The sequence below is a fragment of the Ranitomeya variabilis genome, chromosome 2 (genome assembly GCF_051348905.1).
Source record: "Ranitomeya variabilis isolate aRanVar5 chromosome 2, aRanVar5.hap1, whole genome shotgun sequence".
Classification (NCBI taxonomy): Eukaryota; Metazoa; Chordata; class Amphibia; order Anura; family Dendrobatidae; genus Ranitomeya; species Ranitomeya variabilis.
In genome coordinates, this window is record NC_135233.1 from 214,838,347 (window position 1) to 214,863,664 (window position 25,318).

A 25,318-nucleotide genomic window follows, 5' to 3' on the forward strand; every position below is an offset into this window, starting at 1 on the left:
ATGGACACTTTGAATATGTCGTGATGCCCTTCGGGCTTTGTACTGCCCCTGCAACGTTTCAACAACTTGCTGACATTTTCAGAGATTTGTTGGACCAGTTTGTGGTGATCTATTTGGACGATATTCTAATCTTTTCTGACTCTCTACAGGAACATGAAGAACATGTCAAAGCTGTTTTAAGACGTCTGAAAGAGAACCATCTGTATATCAAGCCGGAGAAATGCGAGTTCCATCGTTCTGAGATACAGTTCTTAGGTTATATCATCTCTCCCCAGGGGCTCAACATGGAATCTGGTAAGATTCAGGCTATCCTTGACTGGCCGGTACCCAAGAACATTAAGGAGGTCCAACGTTTTATTGGTTTTGCAAATTTCTACAGACACTTCATTCAAAATTTTTCTGATATTATCCGTCCCATTACTTCCTTGACAAAGAAGGAAAAGCCCTTTAAGTGGTCATCACAGGCTCAAGAAGCTTTTGATCGGCTTAAGATGTTTCACATCAGCACCGCTGTTGATACACCCAGATCCAACACTTTCATTCATTGTGGAGGTGGACGCTTCTGATAATGCTTTGGGGGTTATTCTCTCCCAAAGCACTGGAGAGAAGGGTCTGCTACATCCTTGTGCTTTCTTTTCCCGTAGACTAACATCAGCAGAGAAGAATTACGACGTGGGAGACAAGGAATTGCTGGCTATTATTGCGGCTTTCAAAGAATGGAGGCATCATCTGCAAGGAGCTGCACAACAGATCATAGCTAGATGTCTTTCTCCTCGTCAGGCTTATTGGAACTTATTTTTAAATCAATTTAACTTTGTTATCTCGTACCGTCCAGGTTCTCGTAATGGGAAGGCTGATGCTTTATCCCGAATCCATGCTGCGGATTCCGTACCTAGAGCCCCATCCAAGACCATTCTATCTGATGCCAATTTCATCTGAGTTATCCATGATCAGGACTTGTGGAAGGAGTGCAGGGAGGCCTATGACAGTGATGTTTTTCTGGCCAACCCACCTGTGGATATTAATCTTGTCTTTAACGGTGGCATGTGGTTCAGAGATCGACGTATCTACGTCCCTGAGGTCGTCCGTCTGCAGATCCTCAAGTTGGTACATGACTCCAAGTTGGCTGGTCACAGGGGGGTACAGAAGACACTAGAGTTCCTGAGCCGATTCTTCTGGTGGCCAACTTGCCTGAAGGATACCAAGGACTATGTTCTCTCTTGCGAGGTATGTGCCCGTTACAAGACTCCTCATGTGGCACCTAAGGGTCTTCTACAACCATTACCGGTTCCGTCCCGCCCTTGGGCGTCTATATCAATGGACTTTATTGTGGAGCTGCCTACATCGGGGGGCATGAATACAATCATGGTGGTAGTTGATCGCCTGACTAAAGCTGCTCATTTTGTTCCATGCACCGGCCTCCCCTCAGCTAAAGATACAGTGAACTTGGTTATACAGAATGTCTTTCGGTTGCATGGGGTTCCGGATGAGATCATCTCTGACCGTGGAGTACAGTTCACTTCAAGATTCTGGAAGGGGTTTTGCTCTGCACTCAATATTAATGTCTGTCTCTCTTCCCCTTACCATCCCCAGACAAATGGTCAGACTGAGCGTACCAACCAGACGCTGGAACAATATCTAAGATGCTATGTCAGCCATCTCCAGGATGATTGGTTGGAGTTGCTGCCGTTAGCCGAATTTTCATATAATAATTCTCAGAGCGCCTCCACTAAATTTACACCTTTCTTTGCCAATCTGGGTTATCATCTGTGTATTTTACCTAGGTCTCCAAATAATTCTCCGGTTCTGGCAGTGGAGGAAAGGCTGACTGCGATGAGACAAAATCTGGAGGTTCTGAAGGAATCCCTGACCACAGCTCAAGAACGTTATAAAAGATTGGCTGATAGATTCCGTAAACCTGCACCCATGTTCAAGGTAGGAGATTCCGTGTGGTTAGCAACTAAGAATCTGAAGTTAAACGTTCCTTCACAAAAACTTGGACAGAAATTCATTGGCCCTTTCAAGATCAACGGTATTGTGAGCTCTGTGGCCTGCCGGCTGAAGCTGCCTAGGACTATGAAGGTACACCCAGTTTTTCATGTATCTTTACTAAAGCCTGTATCTCCTAATACCTTCCAGGGACGTGTTGTGCCACCTCTGCAGCCTGTGGTGATTGATGGGCAAGAACAATTTGTGGTGGAGGAAATTATTGATTCCAGGATTCGCAGGAATCGGCTCCAATATCTGATAAGATGGCAGGGATATCCCCTTGAGGAAGACTCTTGGGAACCTGTGGAAAACATCAATGCCCAACAGAAGATTTCTCGTTTTCATCAGAAATTCCCTGAGAAATCAGGTCCAGGATCATCCTGAGGCCGCTTCTAAGGAGGGAGTAATGTCAGGACTCTGAACATTTTTTACCTTTTGTGCATTACTGCCCTTTTCCAAGATGGCGTCTTTGGTCTCATGTGCACTGTCTTCCTGCTATAAAACTCCACCCCAGCCTTCAGTCTGTGCTAGAGTATTCTGCCTTGCATCCAGCTCCTGACCTCTGATTACTCCCTGGCTATATACCTGCTCCTGTGAACCTGTGTGGTGATCCTGCTACTCTGCTCTGAGTTCCTGCTGCATACACCAGTTTCAAGTAATCCTCCTTCATCTGCTGCTCGTGTTTACGTCCATCTGCATTTGCTGGACATGTAAGCTGTTTCTGCTCTGCAAAAACCTGAGACTATTAACCAGGCCTCCCTGGTTGAGCTAAGATATGATTTGAACTGCCTTATAAGCTTATTTATCTGTGTTTGGACTAAGACAAGGATTTATTCGTGTCAAGTATCCTCAAGAATTACTGTGCTTCATAGACTTTCTGCTTGATTGCATTTTCCTCTGAAGTTTCCTATAGACGGCTAAGCTGCGTTTAATATTTACCCCAAGTGTTGTGGACTTGAGTTTCTCTCTGCACCTGTTTGAATCACCGTGTGATAATATAGACTTTACCACTTATAAAACTGTGTCCTGTTGTTGTCTTGTTCCACGCAAAGAGTCTCCTGAGTTATCCCCTATATTTATTACATTCACTCTTAGAACGGTTCAGCCGCTTGGCATGAACGAGCTTCAGCCCTACAGCTGTTTTCTGTAATATTTGGTTCTAACATTTCTCCATTTGAAATTCTTCATACATCCCTTCCATTGAAAAATTTAGGAGGGATAAGTTTTTTAGGGATAGCAGTTGAGGAGTGGGGGCGCCATCTGCGCAGGAATTTAGGGTGCCAACCCCCGCGTGAGGCAGATCCCAGCTGTTTAGGGTGAGAAGGAAGGAAGTCTCCCATGTTGAACATCTATATATACATCCCTCTTCTGAACATGCATCAATTAACCACTCCTACATCCTAGAACATCTGTGGTTTTAATTCAATTTATTCTTCTATCCTTTCTGTTTATAGAAGAGGGGGCAATAGGGATAGCCAGTTTGGGATAGCCTCTGTTGAGTGGGGGCGCCATATGCGCAGGTTTTCTCCTAGGGTGCCAACCTCCACGACAGGCAGGGCACAGTAAGAATAGACGATCAGACATATAGGGCACAACAGGTCCCTCACAAATCCCCCTCCTTATTTTTCATTCTTTCATACGCTGGTCTAAGTGGTGTCTCGTACATGTAAATGAATTTATAAGATCCTGTACATCTTTTTCATTGAGAGTCCATACAACAATTTTTCCTTCCATACAGAAATATCTCTAGTTCATCTCTCTCGTCCTATGCCCAGAATTGGTATCTGTATTTTTTTCTTCCAGAGTTGCACATCAGGTCTGTGTTTGCCTCTGTGAGAGTCACTATAATAAAATGTTAAGTGAATGCTGAATCATGCCATATGGGGTTTAAGACGGTGCTCATACCAATCGCATCCGCCTTATTTTGCATGCCTAGCCCATAAGGAATGTCTGTTATATACAGTCAGGCATCCATCTAATGTGCGGCATAAATTGGGACTTTCCTGCCTGGGGAGATACTTACCAGCGCATGACATTTGTCACAACACATAGGTATAGGGGCTAATAAGCTATAGATCTGGACGGCCGCAGAATCACAACTTAGGTGAACGCTTGCGTTTCACCTCATTGTGATGTTTGCGGTCCATGATTCCAGACGAGCGCTCTGATAATACCGGAAGTACTCTTCATGACCCTGAGACGCGTCACACGCCAAAGGCGGGGCTTCCCCGACGCGCCGACGGTCTGAATCTTCAAATTCCACAGAACTGTGGAGACCGGTAAGGCAGCGAATGCAGATCTTGATACTCCCGATGATTCCATAAGGATGAAATGCGTTGGGAGACGCTATTCATAATCGAGGCTTCAGTTTTATCTCACCTCCCTTGAAAGGTTGCACCATGAGACAACATTTCTCCAATTTGCGGTGAGATCTACCCACACTTGTCGGCTTCTGGTCATATTGCTCCATGCATATCAGTGTGCAAATGGAGCATTTAGGGTAAATTGATTGATAATCCGCAAAACTGACCACTGTGGAATGCTCATAGAATTTGATGAGGAAGCATGGTTCCTTGCATATATGTGGTTTTTCTTTATTTTGCGGTCAAGAATTTGTTCTTGGTTCTGAAGCCGCTATGATACTCTGCTGCATTTTTACTGACAGTAACTATGGTTCATGATAGACAAGTGAATAGATTAACTATTGTTTATATGAACTTAGAAGCAGTATTTTTGGACATTACAATAGGAGGGAAAAGCAATACAGTTTATTAAGCTCCTATGTTTTTCTATGACAAGATAACTCACAGCCATATTTCATATTCCACACGGGACTGTTTGCATGACAACAATAAGATATTGACCCAGACAGTGTGAGATTTTGTACATCAAACTTGGTCAGTGTATATATGTTAATTGGTTTCCATTTGATGGTTTTCCTTAAAGGGAACCTGTCACCACAGTTTTGGAAGATGGGATAAAAATAGCGTTAAATAGGGGCAGAGGTGGGCGTTACATTAGTGTGTTTGTTATGCGTTTATTACCCACCTAAGTTGCCGAAATACCTTTGCAAAGTCTCCGTTTTCGCCTGTCAATCAGGCTGGTCTGGTCAAAAGGGCGTCTTGTCTTCCCCCAGATTTTGCGTAGTTTTCCGTTGGTGGTGTAGTGGTGTGCGCATGCCCAAGGTCCAGAATCCTCTGCCAGGGGATTTAAAAGAGCGCGCTGTTCGTTATTTCATTGGTGATCGGTGGGCACGGCCATCTTCCTTTGGCCGCGCGTGCGCAGAAGCGGCGCTCTGCTGGCCGCGGCTTCAGGAAAATGGCCGCCGCGATATCCATCTGCGCACGCGCGGCATCCCGCGGCCATTTTCCTGAAGCCGCGGCCAGCAGAGCGCCGCTTCTGCGCACGCGCGGCCAAAGCAAGATGGCCGCGCCCACCGATCACCAATGGAATAACGGACATCGCTGCTATTTTCACACCCCTGTGCAGGATTCGGGACCTTGGGCATGCGCACACCACTACGCCACCAACGGAAAACTACGCAAGATCTGGGGGAAGACACCACGCCCATCCGACCTGACCAGCCTGATTGACAGGCGAAAACGACTACTTTGGTAACGTATTTCGGCAGCATAGGTGGGAAATCGGGGTCCACAAACTATACTATTGTAATGCACAGCTTAGGCCCTATTTAACGGTATTTTTATCTCATACCGAAAAAACGAGGTGACAGGTTCCCTTTAAATTTGGTCCTGTTTGAATGTCTGCATAGAGTTATCTTTTCGCCACCTAGGTGGATATCTGCTTCACTTCTCTGACTGTGACTTACTCAGAGATCAATAGTGCTGTCATTTTATATACGTTTGATGTGCTGTTTTTGTTAAATTGTTTTCCTTTTCTGTGTGGGGTTTTAGGGCACAGCAGTTCACTGGGGTTCCTGTCCTATTTTGTATTTTGTTCTAATTATATGATACCTTTTAATGAACCTATTAAAGGTTAAGTTTTATAGTATCCAATTGCTATTGTCCATTTGATTTTTCTTGGATTACTTACCCAGCTTGTTTAATAATTTAAGAGTCTCAATGGCAGCAGCAGGGCTCTCAGTGCTGGCAGGGAGGCTCTTAGTGCTGGCAGCGTGGCTCTTAGTGTTGGCAGCAGGGCTTTTAGTGCCGGCAGGGAGGATTTCAGTGTTGGTAGGAGGAGTCTCAATGGCAGCAGCGGGGCTCTCAGTGCTGGCAGCGGGGCTTTTAGTGCCGGCAGGGAGGATTTCAGTGTTGGTAGGAGGAGTCTCAATGGAGCAGCGGGGCTCTCAGTGCTGGCAGTGGGGCTCTTAGTGCTGGCAGCGCGGCTCTCAGTGTTGGCAGCGGGGCTTTTAGTGCCGGCAGGGAGGATTTCAGTGCCAGCAGTGGGGCTCTCAGTGTTGGTAGGAGTCTCGGTGCTGGCAGGGAGGCTCTCAGTGCCAGCAGCAAGGCTCTCAGTGTTGATAGGAGGAGTCTCAATGGCAGCAGCACGGCTCTCAGTGTTGGCAGCGGGGATTTTGGTGCCGGCAGGGAGGATTTCAGTGCCATAAGTGGGGCTCCCAATGCTGGCAGCGAGGCTCTCAGTGTTGGTAGGAGTCTCAGTGCTGGCAGGGAGGCTCTCAGTGCCAGCAGCAAGGCTCTCAGTGTTGGTAGGAGTCTCAATGGAGCAGCGGGGCTCTCAGTGCTGGCAGTGGGGCTCTTAGTGCTGGCAGCGCGGCTCTCAGTGTTGGCAGCGGGGCTTTTAGTGCCGGCAGGGAGGATTTCAGTGCCAGCAGTGGGGCTCTCAGTGCCAGCAGCAAGGCTCTCAGTGCCAGCAGCAAGGCTCTCAGTGTTGGTAGGAGGAGTCTCAATGGCAGCAGCACGGCTCTCAGTGCTGGCAGCGGGGCTCTTAGTGCTGGCAGGGAGGCTTTCAGTGCCGGCAGCGAGGCTTTTAGTGTCGGCAGGGAGGCTCTCAATGCCAGCAGGGAGGATCTCAGTGCCAGCAGCGAGTCTCTGTGTTGGTAGGAGGAGTCTCAGTGCCGGCAGCGAGGTTCTCAGTGCCGGCGGCGGGGCTCTTGGTGCTGGCACCAGGCAGGTTTAGAACACTATTTCCCTGCACATTAACTCCACAGCTGCCGGTTAATAGCATTATTTTACATGACAGGTTCCCTTTAAGGAAGGTTATGTGCTCCAGAATGACTGATGCCTCGGCCGCAGCACAGTCACACTGTGGTGGGAGCAGTGCGTCAGAGCAGCACTTCTAAGCTCTAAAGTAAAGGTGCTTGCAAGTGTTGCCCTCATTGCCTAGGAAACTGGCCACTGCTGATAGACTGCAATGGTGGCTGGTAACCTAGGCAACATGCAGTATACTAAGGAATTGACAACCCTTCCATAATGAAGGTGAATTACAAAGTTGCTGCCTTTCTTCCAGCGTCAGCCATGTATGATGATAAATCACAAACACTATAGCTCCTTCACTGGCAGCAAACACTCCACCACCGCCATGATGCCCAGCAGCAGCCGCCGGCCTCACCCTCCTCCCACAGCCGCAGCTCGGTCACGTGACGCAGAACGTCACCTCTGTGCGCAGTCACATGATCCCTGTGACGTCATCAAACACTTCCGCCGCTGATGTTTAGCTAATAACAACAACAGACCGTGGAGCCGGTGACAGTCGGTACCGGAACTGGCGGCGCTGCGTCAGGTGAGGGCGGCGGCGCCGTTATTTCACCTCCACAGGCTACTGAGCCACAGAACCTGCCGGTGACAGCACAGAAACAACGTGACTGACGCTGACAGCAGGGTTCTCCTACCACTGGGAATACTCGGCAGGCAGAGAGCTGTGCACCGTCCTGTGCTCCCCAGTGCTGGGAGGCTTGCGGATACCTGACGTGGTCAGCATTCACTGGCAGCAAGCAGAGCTCTGAGAAATGGCTCAGCTTCTCCCTGCTGTCACAGTGCTCAGCTGCTGCAGAACCTCTTTCCCACTTCAGGTTTTAAAAAACGCCTGGTGGGGGAAAAGCATGCATGTTGCTTCTTTGAAGCAGCTGCTGAATGAGGACGCTCCAATACTGTCTAATCGGAAGGCAGCAAAGCTGCTTAAGGAAAAAAAATCTTCTTGAACCATTCAAAATTGCTGCAGGAAGCGAAAGGCTCCTCCAAAAACTCCCTAAAGGAGTTTGTGACAGTTCTAACTGGAAAACACGTAGTTTTTGATTGTCTCAAAACACCTCTCTTTGTACATTACCTAATGTGGGCGTGATGATGTCATTTTCTCCGACCCTTGGACAGATTTCCAGTGTGCCTTAGTGCATTTTTCCCTTTGTCGGCCTTTTAATTTTTCCTTATTTCTATGTTCACTATTCAATGCCGCAGCGCATGCAGTGCTGGATTATGTCCTGACGTTGGCTCATCTGCACTACTGTCCCGCTCCTTCATATGGTGAATGCAGCAGTAGTCGCAGTGTATGCCGCGGGTAACGTACTCCGTTACCGCCGCTATTAACCCTGTGTGACCAAGTTTTTACTATTGACGCAGCCTATGCAGCGTCAATAGTAAAAACATCTAGTGTTAAAAAAAAATTAAAAATCATTATATACTCACCTTCCGCCGCCTTTCCCGCTCCTCGCGATGCTCCGGCCGGTCCATGGAAGCGGCACGTTCCGGTGGCAAGGATGGTCTGGGAGAAGGACCTGCCATGACGTCACGGTCACGTGACCGCGACATCATCACACCCTGGGACCGGAAGCTGCCGCCTGCACCCCACACAGGCGACAGAACTACAACGCGCCTGCGGAAGGTGAGTATATGTTTATTTTTTTTTTAACCTGTGACATACGTGGCTGGGCAATATACTACGTGACTGCCCAATATACTACGTGGCTGGGCAATATACTACGTGGCTCTGTGCTGTATACTACGTCGCTGGGCAATATACTACGTCACTGGGCAATATACTACGTGGCTGGCCAATATACTACGTCACTGGGCAATATACTACGTCACTGGGCAATATACTACGTGGACATACATATTCTAGAATACCCGATGCGTTAGAATCGGGCCACTATCTAGTGTGATGTATATTCAGCAGTCTGTGTAACCTATGTGGTTTATGCAGCAGTCTTATTGTAGTCTATGTAGTTTATACTGCAGAGTCTGTGTTCTATGTGATATATATATATATATACAACAGAACCTCAGTGTATCCTGTTATACTGCAGAATCTGTATATCCAATGTGACATATATACAGCAGTCTCACTATATCTTTTGGGATGTGTATACAGCAGTCGTGGTATATCTTATGTGACGTATTCACAGCAGAGTCCCAATGTGTCCTATGTGATGTATGCAGTAGTCATGGTTTTTTTATGTGATGTATAAACAGCAGTCTCACTGTATCTTATGTGATGTACTATATACACAACAGTCTCATTGTATCTTGTGATTTATACAGCAGAATCTCATTTTATCTTATGTGATTTATACTGCAGAGTCTCAGTGTATCCTATGTGATATATATATATATAAGCAGTCACAGTGTATCTTAGGTGATGTGTATCTTATGTGATTCTAAACAGCAGTCTTGGTGTATCCTTTGTGATGTGTACACAGCAGTCTCATTGTTTTCTATGGGATGTATACAGCAGTCTGTGTACCCTATGTAATTTATACTGCAGAGTCTGTCTCATGTGTTATGTATACACCGCAGTCTCAGTGTATCTTATGTGATGTATATACAGCAGAGTCTCGGTATCCCTTTTGTGTACACAGCAGTCTCATTGTATCCTATGTGATATATACAGCAGTCTCAGTGGCACTGTGTTATTTACACAGCAGTCTCAATGTAGCAATGTGATGTATACAGCAGACTCAGTGTAGCTATGTGATTTATATGCAGTCTATGTATCCTATGTGATGTATACACAGCAGAGTCTCAGTGTATCTCTTGTTATATGTATACAGCAGTTGCGTTCTCTCCAAGTGATGTGTATACAGTAGTCACTGTGTATCTTGTGATGTATAGGCAGCAGAGTCTGAATGTTTACTATGATGTATATAACAGTCACGGTCTCTCATATCCAATGTATATAAAGCAGTCACATTGTATCTTATGGGATTTATACTGCAGATTCTCATTGTCTCCTATGTGATGTATATACAGAGTATGTGTATCCTAGGTGATATACAGTATATGCAGCAGTCTGTGTCTCCTATTTGTATGTATAGCAGAGTCCCTTTGTCTCCTATGTGATGTATGTATAGTAGAGTCTGTCTCCTAAGTGATGTATGTATAGCAGTCTGTGTCTCCTATGTGATGTACGTATAGCAGATTCTCAGTGTCTCCTATGTGATGTATGTATAGCAAAGTCTGTGTCTTCTATGTGATGTATGTATAGCAGGTTCTCAGTGTCCCCTATGTGATGTATGTATAGCAAAGTCTGTGTCTTCTATGTGATGTATGTATAGCAAAGTCTGTGTCTTCTATGTGATGTATGTATAGCAGGTTCTCAGTGTCTCCTACAGTTACGTCCATATATATTTGGACAGAGACATCATTTTTCTAATTTTCTTTATAGACATTACCACAGTGAATTTTAAACAGAACAATTCAGATGCAGTTGAAGTTCAGACTTTCAGCTTTCATTTGAGGGTATCCACATTAACATTGGATGAAGGGTTTAGGAGTTTCAGCTCCTTAACATGTGCCACCCTGTTTTTAACAAAAACAAAAGTAATTGGACAGATTAATTTTAAATAAAATGTTCATTTCTAGTACTTGGTTGAAAACCCTTTGTTGGCAGTGACTGCCTGAAGTCTTGAACTCATGGACATCACCAGACGCTGTGTTTCCTCCTTTTTGATGCTCTGCCAGGCCTTCACTGTGGTGGTTTTCAGTTGCTGTTTGTTTGTGGGCCTTTCTGTCTGAAGTTTAGTCTTTAACAAGTGAAATACATGCTCTATTGGGTTGAGATCAGGTGACTGACTTGGCCATTCAGGAATATTCCACTTCTTTGCTTTAATAAACTCCTGGGTTGCTTTGGCTTTATGTTTTGGGTCATTGTCCATCTGTAGTATGAAACGACGACCAATCAGTTTGGCTGCATTTGGATGGATCTGAGCACACAGTATGGCGGCTCTGAATACCTCAGAATTCATTCTGCTGCTTCTGTCCTGTGTCACATCATCAATAAACACTAGTGACCCAGTGCCACTGGCAGCCATGCATGCCCAAGCCATCACACTGCCTCCGCCGTGTTTTACAGATGATGTGGTATGCTTTGGATCATGTGCTGTACCACGCCTTCGCCATACTTTTCTCTTTCCATCATTCTGGTAGAGGTTGATCTTGGTTTCATCTGTCCAAAGAATGTTCTTCCAGAACTGTGCTGGCTTTTTTAGATGTTTTTTAGCAAAGTCCAGTCTAGCCTTTTTATTCTTGATGCTTATGAGTGGCTTGCACCGTGCAGTGAACCCTCTGTATTCACTTTCATGCAGTCTTCTCTTTATGGTAGATTGGGATATTGATACGCCGACCTCCTGGAGAGTGTTGCTCACTTGGTAGGCTGTTGTGAAGGGGTTTCTCTTCACCATGGAGATTATTCTGCGATCATCCACCACTGTTGTCTTCCGTGGGCGCCCAGGTCTTTTTGCATTGATGAGTTCACCAGTGCTTTTTTTCTTTCTCAGGATGTACCAAACTGTAGATTTTCCCACTCCTAATATTGTAGCAGTTTCTCGGATGGGTTTTTTCTGTTTTCGCAGCTTAAGGATAGCTTGTTTCACCTGCATGGAGAGCTCCTTTGACTGCATGTTTACTTCACAGCAAAACCTTCCAAATGCAAGCACCACACCTCAAATCAACTCCAGGCCTTTTATCTGCTTAATTGAGAATGACATAACGAAGGGATTGCCCACATTTGTCCATGAAGTATCCTTGGAGTCAATTGTCCAATTACTTTTGGTCCCTTAACCCCTGCATGACCCAGCCTATTTTGACCTTAATGACCTGGCCGTTTTTTGCAATTCTGACCAGTGTACCTTTATGAGGTAATAACTCAGGAATGCTTCAACGGATCCTAGCGATTCTGAGATTGTTTTTTCGTGACATATTGGACTTCATGTTAGTGGTAAATTTAGGTCGATAATTTCTGAGTTTATTTGTGAAAAAACGGAAATTTGGCGAACACAGACGTTTATAACGCAGAGCCATGAAAATAAAAAATATTTTTTCTTTTCTCAAAAATGAATTTTTAGCCCACAATTTTTTATTTTCCCAAGGGTAACAGGAGAAATTGGACCCCAAAAGTTGTTGTCCAGTTTCTCCTGAGTACTCTTATACCCCACATGTGGGGGGAAAACCACTGTTTGGGCACATGCCGGGGCTCGGAAGGGAAGTAGTGACGTTTTGGAATGCAGACTTTGATGGAATGGTCTGCGGGCATCATGTTACGTTTGCAGAGCCCCTGATGTGCCTAAACAGTAGAAACCCCCCACAAGTGACCCCATTTTGGAAACTAGACCCCCCAAAGAACTTATCTAGATGTGTAGTGAGCACTTAGAACCCCCAAGTGCTTCATAGAAGTTTACAACGCAGAGCCGTGAAAATAAAAAATAATTTTTCATTCCTCAAAAATTATGTTTTAGCAAGCAATTTTTTATTTTCGCAAGAGTAACAGGAGAAATTGGACCCCAAAAGTTGTTGTCCAGTTTGTCCTGAGTACGCTGGTACCCCATATGTGGGGGTAAACCACTGTTTGGGCACACATCGGGGCTCGGAAGGGAAGCAGTGACGTTTTGAAATGCAGGCTTTGATGGAGTGGTCTGCGGGCGTCATATTCCATTTGCAGAGCCCCTGATGTGCCTAAACAGTAGAAACCCCCCACAAGTGACCCCATTTTGGAAACTAGACCCCCCAAGGAACTTATCTAGATGTGTAGTGAGCACTTAGAACACCCAAGTGATTCATAGAAGTTTACAACGCAGAGCCGTGAAAATAAAAAATCATTTTTCATTCCACTAAAATTATGTTTTAGCAAGCAATTTTTTATTTTCGCAAGGGTAACAGGAGAAATTGGACCCCAATAATTGTTGCCCAGTTTGTCCTGAGTATGCTGGTACCCCATATGTGGGGGTAAATCACTGTTTGGGCGCACGTCGGGGCTCGGAAGGGAGGGAGCACCATTTGACTTTTTGAACGCAAGATTGGCTGGAATCATTGGTGGCGCCATGTTGCGTTTGGAGACCCCTGATGTGCCTAAACAGTGGAAACCCCTCAATTCTAACTCCAACACTAACCCCAACACACCCCTAACCCTAATCCCAACTCTAGCCATAACCCTAATCACAACCCTAACCCCAACACACCCCTAACCACAACCCTAACCCTAATCCCAACCCTAATCCCAACCCTAACCACAACTTTAACCCCAACACACCCCTAACCATAACCCTAACCACAAGCCTATTCTTAACCCTATTTCCAACCCTAGCCTTAATTCCAACCCTAACTCTAATTCCAACCCTAAGGCTATGTGCCCACGTTGCGGATTCGTGTGAGATTTTTCCGCACCATTTTTGAAAAATCCGCAGGTAAAAGGCACTGCGTTTTACCTGCGGATTTACCGCAGATTTCCAGTGTTTTTTATGCGGATTTCACCTGCGGATTCCTATTGAGGAACAGGTGTAAAACGCTGCGAAATCCACACAAAGAATTGACATGCTGCGGGAAATACAACGCAGCATTTCCGCGCGGTATTTTCCGCACCATGGGCACAGCGGATTTGGTTTTCCATAGGTTTACATGGTACTGTAAACCTGATGGAACACTGCTACGAATCCGCAGCGGCCAATCCGCTGCGGATCCGCAGCCAAATCCGCACCATGTGCACATAGCCTAATTCTAACGCTAACCCTACCCCTACCCCTAACCTGTGATAGGTTTTATCACAGTGATCAAAATGTACATGGAACGAATCTGCCGGCCGGCAGATTCGGCGGGCGCACTGCGCATGCGCCTGCCATTTTGGAAGATGGCGGCGCCCAGGGAGAAGACGGACGGACTCCGGGAGGATTGGTAAGTATGAGGGGGTGTTGGGGGGGCTGGATCGGAGCACGGGGGGAGCGGACAGGCGGACAGAGGGGAGTACGGGACAGAACGGAGGACTGGGGAGGAGATCGGTGGCGGTGGGGGGGGGGCAGATCTGGATTTCCAGCCATGGCCGATGATATTGCAGCATTGGCCATGGCTGGATTGCAATATTTCACCATTTTCATAGGTGAAATATTGCAAATTGCTCTGATTGGCTGTTGCACTTTCAACAGCCAATCAGAGCGATCGTAGCCATGTGGGGCCAAAGCCAGCCCCCCTGAGCTAAAGTACAACTCCCCCTGTCCCTGCAGATCGGGTGAAATTGGAGTTAACCCTTTCACCCGATCTGCAGGGACGCGATCATTCCATGACGCCACATAGGCGTCATGGGTCGGATTGGCACCGACTTTCATGACGCCTACGTGGTGTCATGGGTTGGGAAGGGGTTAAAAAACAGGGTGGCACATGTTAAGGAGCTGAAACTCCTAAACCCTTCATCCAATTTTAATGTGGATACCCTCAAATGAAAGCTGAAAGTCTGAACTTCAACGGCATCTGAATTGTTTTGTTTAAAATTCATTGTGGTAATGTCTATAACCAAAATTAGAAAAATGTTGTCTCTGTCCAAATATATATGGACGTAACTGTATGTGATGTACGTATAGCAGAGTCTGTGTCTCTTATGTGATGTATGTATAGCAGATTCTCAGTGTCTCCTATGTGATGTGTGTATAGCAGTCTGTCTCCTATGTGATGTACGTATAGCAGATTCTTAGTGTCTCCTATGTGATGTATGTATAGTAGAGTCTGTGTCTCCTATGTGATGTATCTATAGCAGATTTTCAGTGTCTCCTATGTGATGTATGTATAGCAGTCTGTGTTTCCTAGGTGATATATATGCAGCAGTCTGTGTCTCCTATTTGTATATAGCAGAGTCCCTGTGTCTCCCTATGTGATGTATGTATAGCAGGTTCTCAGTGTCTCCTATGTGATGTATGTATAGCAGAGTCTGTTTCCTAGGTGATATATATGCAGCAGTCTGTGCCTCCCTATGTGTATGTATAGCAGAGTCCCTGTGTCTCCCTATGGTGATGTATATAGCAGAGTTCCTGTGTCTCCCTATGTTATGTGTATATATAGCAGAGTCCCTGTGTCTCCTATGTGATGTATGTATAGCAGATTCTCAGTGTCTCCTATGTGATGTATGTATACCAGAGTTTGTGTCTCCTATGTGATGTATGTATAGGGTTATTCCATATCAAGTGATCCAAATATGAATTCTTTTTTTACCTGAAAAAGGAAGTAGAAATCACTGGCGCTCCTGATAGTTCCTAGTGAGGGAACAAAATTGCTGAATGTAGAGTGCTGCTGGTGATTGTGACAGGTTCTGTGTAGACCTGTAAAGTATATCAAATGAAAAAAAGTGGTATTCACCTGCGCTGTCTACAAAAACAAACAATAAAATGAAAAATAGATGAATAAATGAATAAGAGAGCACTTACTTAATGAGTAATCATTGTTTATGCAGTGGATGCTGTAATAGGTCCTTAAAGTACTACCAGAAAGTTTAACTTAGGGGAATGAGAAGAAGGAAAAAAAAAAAAGAAAGTGTAAATGTTTGTATTGGTGAATATAGTGAGACTAAATAGATTTATAATATATACTCACTCAGATATTAAATAGAAATGTGCAATGAAGAGACGTGATCCCTGTGTGTCTGCAATTGATGCGGGTATTGTGATGACCACAGTTGCTTAATCTTCAGAGGTTTTTAGTGGATGCCCCTGCTTAAATAAATGTACAACCTTTATAGGTGACGTCACCACGCTACGGTGCTAAAAAGGACAGGTGTGCTAGTTTAGCTAGTCAGCCAACACACCGCTCTGCCATAGCGGTACACCTAGCTGTGGCTCAGACTTTCCGGAACCACTTCCCTCCGCACTCAGCACCACAGTGAGTACAGCATATTTTATGTGCACATAGCAATTGTGGCATATTAGTGCTCCAACGTACTAGGGGAGCATTTCTCTTCATCTCAACATATGGGCAATCAATTCTAATCACAGTAATCCTTGTCAGCCAGCACCTGACGGTCATCTTAGTACCTTAACCTAACGGAATCCTGCGCTACTCCCACCAGCAGTAAGTTTATTGTGTACTGGGAAAACTAGACCGCATTTATTTAAAACCATACCTATAAAGGTTGTACATTTATTTAAGCAGTTGCATCTACTATAAACCTCTGAAGATTAAGCAACTGTGGTCATCACAATCCCGCATCAATTGCAGATACACAGGGATCACTTCTCTTCATTGCACATTTCCATTTAATATCTGAGTGAGTATATATTATAAATCTATTTAGTCTCACTATATTCACCAATACAAACATTTACACTTTTTTTTTTCTTTTTCTTCTCATTCCCCTAAGTTTCTGGTAGTACTTTAAGGACCTATTATAACATCCACTGCATAACCAATGATTACTCATTAAGTAAGTGTTCTCTTATTCATTTATTCATCTATTTTTCATTTTATTGTTCGTTTTTGTAGACAGCGCAGGTGAATACCACTTTTTTTTTTATTTACTTTTTTTACCTGACCTCTTTAGATTTTTCTTATGAATTACAACTTTAGTTAATTACAAATTAAAAGTTTTTAATTTTTTTCTTCATCAGTTAATTTTTCACTGACTACTTAAGTTTTGAAAAAGTGCAAGTTTTGTCCTGGTATGGCTTTACATTGTTTATCATATCTCGGGCTAGAATTAAGATAAAGAGGTGGGAGAGGCATCATGTTTCTCAGAACGGTGCCAGCTTTCATTTGGTATGTCACAAGACTATGTTTCTTTATATTTTGTTTAAGAGAAATCAAATTCAAAATTTTGATGCGCAATTGTGAAAAAAACTTATGTTTTAAAATTGTGAAAATGCATGCGTGTTACTTGTGTTCTTGTTTATATTTATACAGGGATTCAACTTGGGACCTATCAAATTTGTTTTGTTTTTTTAAGCCTTGAATCATCTGATTTTATGTTTGTGTGAGTTTCTTCCTTTTTTTCTTTTCAAATTACAACTTATTGAATTCAACATTTATATGCAACAATAAAGAAACACAAAAAACAAATACCGAAGTGCCTGAATAAATACATCTTAATCATCATAACAACTTGCTCAGCATTTTCAACCTGAATGCATTGAACAAACCAAAAGAAAAAAGGTGATCACATCCTCAAGTGTGATTTTCTAAATACAGTCTCATCCTAATTATATGTTGAAAACAAGATTAAAATAACCAATATTTTTACCACCTATTTATACATGTAACAATTTTTTTCTATTATATCACTAAACATGTCTTTTATGAAGTGTTTAAGAAGAATAGTACAGTAGTTAAATCCTCGTTCTATAAAATATGAACTAATCAAACAATTAATAGTAGGTATTTACACTGGCTTTTTATCAACAATTTGTCCCTTCTAGTGGGTGAAATGTCATCTTGTCCATAAGCGCTTACTAGCAATGGCCGTTTCCTTTTGTGTCAGAGTATGTGCGGCTGTCATGGTGCTCGGCTCCACCTGAGTTAATATCTGATTTTTGTTAACTTTTACAATGTCTGGTTTTCTTGGATACACAAAGGACGGCGCTGGACGAGAAGGTGCAGAAAAGTCAATTCTACTTCTTCATTTTCACAATCTTTGGAGAGTACAGTAGACAGCCACCAGCGCCGATCATATTCACAGGTCACATCACCAGTTATGCCATCCATTGCCGATCTTGTGCCGCCTTCTACCACTTCATGGACTTCACTGTCTTTGCTGAATGAAAAAATCCTTGTTTTTATTTCTGTTTCCCTACATGGGATGACAGTGTGGTATTGCTGAGTCCCCTTTCTGCTTTCTGTAACCGGTGTTTTCACAAACTCTCCTCCTCATTGTAGTCGTAGTTTGTACAATATATGAACTGGATGTTAAAAATATTTTTCTCACTCCATTCGAAAAGTTACATGGGTGTTAAGATTTGGTGTGAATATGGCCCCTGGAGGCTCGAGCTGCCGGCCTGTCATCTGCTCTGCATTCACTGTCTACCTCTGCTCATTCTCAGGTTGAGCCCTAACAAAGCTTTCTCCTCTGTCCTCTCCTGCTTCTAAGCTGTAACATAAAATAATACAGTAATATCTAAAAATCATGGATTATTTGGTAAATATGGACCCCACACTTTTAGACCACAGGCTGAACAGATCTGAATTCAAGATTTTCGAATTAACACTGTAATAGTTTTATTTTTTAAAATGTCATCCCATGACAATCCCAACTTGTATTTTGGTACAGATTTGGCTAGGAGCATAGCAGGCACATGTGCATTTTTTTTTTTTTTTTAAATTAAACGTTTTTTTCGGAAATTCATTTTAAAATTTTGCGTTTGCATGGGTAAAATGGGCAGCACGGTGGCGCAGTGGTTAGCACAGCAGCCTTGCAGCGCTGGAGTCCTGGGTTCTAATCCCACCTTGGACAACATCTGCAAAGAGTTTGTATGTTCTCTCCGTGTTCGCGTGGGTTTCCTCCGGGCACTCCGGTTTCCTCCCACATTCTAAAGACATACTGATAGGGAATTTAGATTGTGAGCCCCATCGGGGACAGCGATGATAATGTGTGCAAACTGTAAAGCGCTGCGTAATATGTTAGCGCTATATAAAAATAAAGATTATTATTATTATTAAAATATTAACAAAGATACTCATGTGACATGTCTGGTGAAAGCCTGTACAGTTCTGAGTAGAATGGTGTTTATTTTGTTTCTCTATCTTTTTTTTCTAGCCTGAGTTATGAGGAGAAATGTAAAGGCAGGCAACACCGAAATTCGCACTTTTTCCGATCTTTGAAAATCAATTAAAAAAAAAAAAAATCTAGAATTTTTTTCTTCGCATTTTGCATTCTCTGACACACTATTACCAAATAACAAAATCTCAAAAGAATTAAAATATAGAGGTAAAAATAATTGTTTCACTTGACATGGAATGACCCTATAGCAGAGTCTCAGTGTCTCCTATGTGATGTACGTAAAGCATAGTCTGTGTCTCCTATGTGATGTATGTATAGCAGAGTCTGTGTCTTCTATGTGATGTACGTATAGCAGAGTCTGTGTCTCCTATGTGATGTACATATAGCAGAGTCTGTGTCTCCTATGTGATGTATGTATAGCAGAGTCTGTCTCCTATGTGATGTATGTATAGCAGATTCTCAGTGTCTCCTATGTGATGTACCTATAGAAGAGTTTGTGTCTCCTATGTGATGTATGTATAGCAGATTCTCAGTGTCTCCTATATGATGTATGTATAGCAGAGTCTGTGTCTCCTATGTGATGTACGTATAGCATAGTCTGTCTCCTATGTGATGTATGTATAGCAGAGTCTGTGTCTCCTATGTGATGTATGTATAGCAGAGTCTGTGTCTCCTGTGTGTTGTACGTATAGCAGAGTCTGTGTCTCCTATGTGATGTACGTATAGCATAGTCTGTCTCCTATGTGATGTATGTATAGCAGAGTCTGTGTCTCCTATGTGATGTATGTATAGCAGAGTCTGTGTCTCCTATGTGATGTACGTATAGCAGAGTCTGTGTCTCCTATGTGATGTACGTATAGCAGAGTCTGTCTCCTATGTGATGTACGTATAGAAGAGTCTGTGTCTCCTATGTGATGTATGTATTGCAGAGTCTGTGTCTCCTATGTGATGTATGTATTGCAGAGTCTGTGTCTCCTATGTGATGTATGTATAGCAGAGTCTGTGTCTCCTGTGTGTTGTACGTATAGCAGAGTCTGTGTCTCCTATGTGATGTACGTATAGCATAGTCTGTCTCCTATGTGATGTATGTATAGCAGAGTCTGTGTCTCCTATGTGATGTATGTATAGCAGAGTCTGTGTCTCCTGTGTGTTGTACGTATAGCAGAGTCTGTGTCTCCTATGTGATGTACGTATAGCAGAGTCTGTGTCTCCTATGTGATGTACGTATAGCAGAGTCTGTGTCTCCTATGTGATGTACGTATAGCAGAGTCTGTGTCTCCTATGTGATGTACGTATAGAAGAGTCTGTGTCTCCTATGTGATGTATGTATTGCAGAGTCTGTGTCTCCTATGTGATGTACGTATTACAGATTCTCAGTGTCTCCTATGTGATGTACGTATAGCAGAGTCTGTGTCTCCTATGTGATGTACGTATAGAATAGTTTGTGTCTCCTATGTGATGTATGTATAGCAGATTCTCAGTGTCTCCTATGTGATGTACGTATAGCAGAGTCTGTGTCTCCTATGTGATGTATGTATAGCAGAGTCTGTGTCTCCTATGTGATGTATGCACAACAGAGTTCTGTTTCCTATGTTATATACAGCAGTTAGTCTCTCCTATCTGATGTACTGTATAGAAATCAGTCTCATTTTATTTTATGTGATTTATACAGCAGAGTCTCAGTGTATTCTGTGTGATGTATATGCAGCAGAGTCTGTGTATCCTAGGTGATGTATATACAGCAGAGTCTCAGTGTATCCTAGGTGATGTATATACAGCAGAGTCTCAGTGTATCCTAGGTGATGTATATACAGCAGAGTCTCAGTGTATGCTAGGTGATGTACACAGCAGACCTCCCACTGCCTCAGTTCTATAAACATTATATGAGTAGTGATGAATTTCTTACTTTGAGGAGATCTGCATTGAAATATGCATCTGTGTTTGCAGCAACTTACCGCTGTGAGCTGGTCTTTACACAAGTTATCATTACAAAGTGTCAACTTTTTAGATTAATAATTTTGCACGGCCTGTGAGAGATGTTATAAATATGCAAATAGCCCCACCCTTGACTTAAGGGGTTAAACTGCTAGCTTTAATCACAACAGTGCAACTTGGGTGCCGGTTGTACAACACAGCCAGCATCCCTGCTGGTAAAGTGCTGTGCTGTGTCTATGCACACAGGGTCGATTGTTGGCATCGGGCCTGTCTGGAGGTGTGTATTATATTTTATATATAAAAAAACAGGATCAGTGGATTTTCAGATGTGCTGCTGATTCCAAGATCCGAAGACCAGATGATTAATTGAAAGTGGTTTATTGTCAGCGGGTTTTAAAGTCAGTAAGAACTTTTTCCTCAGGACAGCCACATGTCCGTTAACCATCTTGCCTTCGCATCTGAAATCCACTGATCCTGTTTTTTTATATATGAATTGATTCCTGTGGATATTGCAGCAGCTGACAGTTTCGCTATATAGTGGCTGAGTCGCACACAACCTCTCAAGGTGAGCATATCACCCCCATCTTTCGATTTCTCAAACCTGGGTAAGATCCTATTGTGCTTTGCACATTTTTTTCTATCATGATGTTTTGCACTAGCTGAGATACGTTTTATGGCTTTATGATGCTCCGCAGGAGCTGGGGTGTGTAGTAGGATACTCAGCACCTGCTGAGTGAGTATGATGGTGTTTTGCTGCATCTGTGGTGTGTATTGTGATGTTCCTCAGTAACTTACAGTGCCTACAAGTAGTATTCAACCCCTGCAGATTTAGCAGGTTTAATAAGATGCAAATAAGTTAGAGCCTTCAAACTTCAAACAAGAGCAGGATTTATTAACAGATTCATAAATCTTACAAACCAAAACGTTTTGTTGCTCAGTTAAATTTTTATAAATTTTAAACATAAAAGTGTGGGTCAATTATTATTCAACCCCTAGGTTTAATATTTTGTGGAATAACCTTTGTTTGCAATTACAGCTAATAATCGTCTTTTATAAGACCTGATCAGGCCGGCACAGGTCTCTGGAGTTATCTTGGCCCACTCCTCCATGCAGGTCTTCTCCAAGTTATCTAGGTTCTTTGGGTGTCTCATGTGGACTTTAATCTTGAGCTCCTTCCACAAGTTTTCAATTGGGTTAAGGTCAGGAGACTGACTAGGCCACTGCAACACCTTGATTTTTTGCCTCTTGAACAAGGCCTTGGTTTTCTTGGCTGTGTGCTTTGGGTCGTTGTCTTGTTGGAAGATGAAATGACGACCCATCTTAAGATCCTTGATGGAGGAGCGGAGGTTCTTGGCCAAAATCTCCAGGTAGGCCGTGCTATCCATCTTCCCATGGATGCGGACCAGATGGCCAGGCCCCTTGGCTGAGAAACAGCCCCACAGCATGATGCTGCCACAACCATGCTTGACTGTAGGGATGGTATTCTTGGGGTCGTATGCAGTGCCATCCAGTCTCCAAACGTCATGTGTGTGGTTGGCACCAAAGATCTCGATCTTGGTCTCATCAGACCAGAGAACCTTGAACCAGTCAGTCTCAGAGTCCTCCAAGTGATCATGAGCAAACTGTAGACGAGCCTTGACATGACGCTTTGAAAGTAAAGGTACCTTACGGGCTCGTCTGGAACGGAGACCATTGCGGTGGAGTACGTTACTTATGGTATTGACTGAAACCAATGTCCCCACTGCCATGAGATCTTCCCGGAGCTCCTTCCTTGTTGTCCTTGGTTTAGCCTTGACTCTTCGGACAAGCCTGGCCTCGGCACGGGAGGAAACTTTCAAAGGCTGTCCAGGCCATGGAAGGCTAACAGTAGTTCCATAAGCCTTCCACTACCGGATGATGCTCCCAACAGTGGAGACAGGTAGGCCCAACTCCTTGGAAAGGGTTTTGTACCCCTTGCCAGCCTTGTGACCCTCCACGATCTTGTCTCTGATGGCCTTGGAATGCTCCTTTGTCTTTCCCATGTTGACCATGTTTGAGTGCTGTTCACAAGTTTGGGGAGGGTCTTAAATAGTCAGAAAAGGCTGGAAAAAGAGATAATTAATCCAAACATGTGAAGCTCATTGTTCTTTGTGCCTGAACTACTTCTTAATACTTTAGGGGAACCAAACAGAATTCTGGGGGGTTGAGGGGTTGAATAATAAATGACCCTCTGAAAAGACTTTTCCCAATTAAAAAAAAAAATAAACAAAGAAATAACATTCTTTTTTGCTGCAGTGCATTTCACACTTCCAGGCTGATCTACAGTCCAAATGTCACAATGCCAAGTTAATTCCAAATGTGTAAACCTGCTAAATCTGCAGGGGGTTGAATACTACTTGTAGGCACTGTAGGTGTATTAGGAGGTTCTGTAGCAGCTGAGGTATATATTATGAGGTTCTGCAGTACCTGATGTGTATTGTGAGATTCTGCGGCAGCTGAGGTGTGTACAATGGTGTTTTGCCTCAACCAAGGTCTGTGTGTGTGTTTAACAACTGTAAACTCTGTGATCCCTCTGATCAAGCATTCATGGCATATGTTAAAGGGAACCTGTCACCTCGTTTTTTCGGTATGAGATAAAAATATTGTTAAATAGGGCCTGAGCTGTGCATTACAATATTGTTTTTTGTGGACCCCCGTTCCCCACCTATGCTGCCAAAATACGTTACCAAAGTAGTCGTTTTCGCCTGTCAATCAGGCTGGTCAGGTCAGATGGGCGTGGTGTCTTCCCCCAGATCTTGCGTAGTTTTCCGTTGGTGGCGTAGTGGTGTGCGCATGTCCAAGGTCCCGAATCCTGCACAGGGGTGTGAAAATAGCAGCGATGTCCGTTATTCCATTGGTGATCGGTGGGCGCGGCCATCTTGCTTTGGCCGCGCGTGCGCAGAAGCGGCGCTCTGCTGGCCGCGGCTTCAGGAAAATGGCCGCGGGCATCCGCGCGTGCGCAGATGGCTATCGCGGCGGCCATTTTCCTGAAGCCGCGGCCAGCAGAGCGCCGCTTCTGCGCACGCGCGGCCAAAGCAAGATGGCCGCGCCCACCGATCACCAATGGAATAACGGACATCGCTGCTATTTTCACACCCCTGTGCAGGATTCTGGACTTGGGCATGCGCACACCACTACGCCACCAACGGAAAACTACGCAAGATCTGGGGGAAGACACCACGCCCATCTGACCTGACCAGCCTGATTGACAGGCGAAAACGACTACTTTGGTAACGTATTTCGGCAGCATAGGTGGGGAACGGGGGTCCACAAAATACACTATTGTAATGCACAGCTCAGGCCCTATTTAACAGTATTTTTATCTCATACCGAAAAAACGGGGTGACAGGTTCCCTTTAAGTATAGGCTGTAAGGGTTATTGTCCCAGAGAACCCTTTTAACTAGTAGCTTGTCTTTAGTAGCCTGTCTGCATATTAACCCCTTCACCCCCGGAGCTTTTTCCGTTTTTCAGTTTTCGTTTTTCGCTCCCCTCCTTCCCAGAGCCATAACTTTTTTATTTTTCCGTCAATTTGGCCATGTGAGGGCTTATTTTTTGCGGGACGAGTTGTACTTTTGAACGACATCATTGGTTTTAGCATGTCGTGTACTAGAAAACGGGAAAAAAATTCCAAGTGCAGTGAAATTGCAAAAAAAGTGCAATCCCACACTTGTTTTTTGCTTGCCTATTTTGCTAGGTTCACTAAATGCTAAAACTGACCTGCCATTATGATTCTCCAGGTCACTACGAGTTCATAGACACCTAACATGACTAGGTTATTTTTCACCTAAGTGGTGAAAAAAAATTCCAAACTTTGCAAAAAACAAAACAAAACAAAATTGCGCCATTTTCCGATACTCGTAGCGTCTCCATTTTTCGTGATCTGGGGTCAGGTGAGGGCTTATTTTTTGCGTGCCGAGCTGGCGTTTTTAATGATAGCATTTTGGTGCAGATATGTTCTTTTGATCGCCCGTTATTGCATTTTAATGCAATGTCGTGGCGACCAAAAAAACGTAAATCTGGCGTTTCGAATTTTTTTCTCATTACGCCATTTAGCGATCAGGTTAATGCTTTTTTTTTATTGATAGATCGGGCGATTCTGAACGCGGCGATACCAAATATGTGTAGGTTGGGGTTTTTTTTTATTGATTTATTTTGATTGGGGCGAAAGGGGGGTGATTTAAACTTTTATATTTTTTTTATTTTTTTCACATTTTTAAAAACTTTTTTTTTTTACTTTTGCCATGCTTCAATAGCTTCCATGGGAGGCTAGAAGCAGGCACAGCCCGATCGGCTCTGCTATGCAGCAGTGATCATAAGATCGCTGCTACACAGCAGATTTGCAGGTGTGCTGTGAGCGCCGACCACAGGGGGGCGCTCACACCCACCGGCAATCAGTAACCATAGAGGTCTCAAGGACCTCTATGGTTACAATGGAGGAGCATCGCCGACCCCCGATCATGTGACGGGGGTCGGCGATGCGCTCATATCCGGCCGCACGGCCGG

The 25,318-nt window shown here is 44.0% G+C and overlaps 1 protein-coding gene and 1 long non-coding RNA gene across 3 annotated transcripts in view; one reads left to right on the top strand and one right to left on the bottom strand.

Moving 5' to 3' along the window:
• LOC143809252 (uncharacterized) overlaps positions 1 to 6,493 on the bottom strand; it is an 81,262-nt gene extending 74,769 nt beyond the window's left edge. The window contains exon 1 of the long non-coding RNA XR_013222175.1: positions 6,043 to 6,493. This is a non-coding gene — a long non-coding RNA (uncharacterized LOC143809252). The remainder of the gene's footprint in view (positions 1 to 6,042) is intronic.
• Positions 6,494 to 7,561: 1,068 nt separating this feature from the next.
• The window catches only part of MAPKAP1 (MAPK associated protein 1), a 194,490-nt gene continuing 176,733 nt past the window's right edge, over positions 7,562 to 25,318 (top strand). For both annotated transcript variants that reach the window (XM_077283604.1, XM_077283605.1), the window contains exon 1: positions 7,562 to 7,692. The gene's annotated coding sequence lies outside the window, so the exon portion shown is untranslated. The remainder of the gene's footprint in view (positions 7,693 to 25,318) is intronic.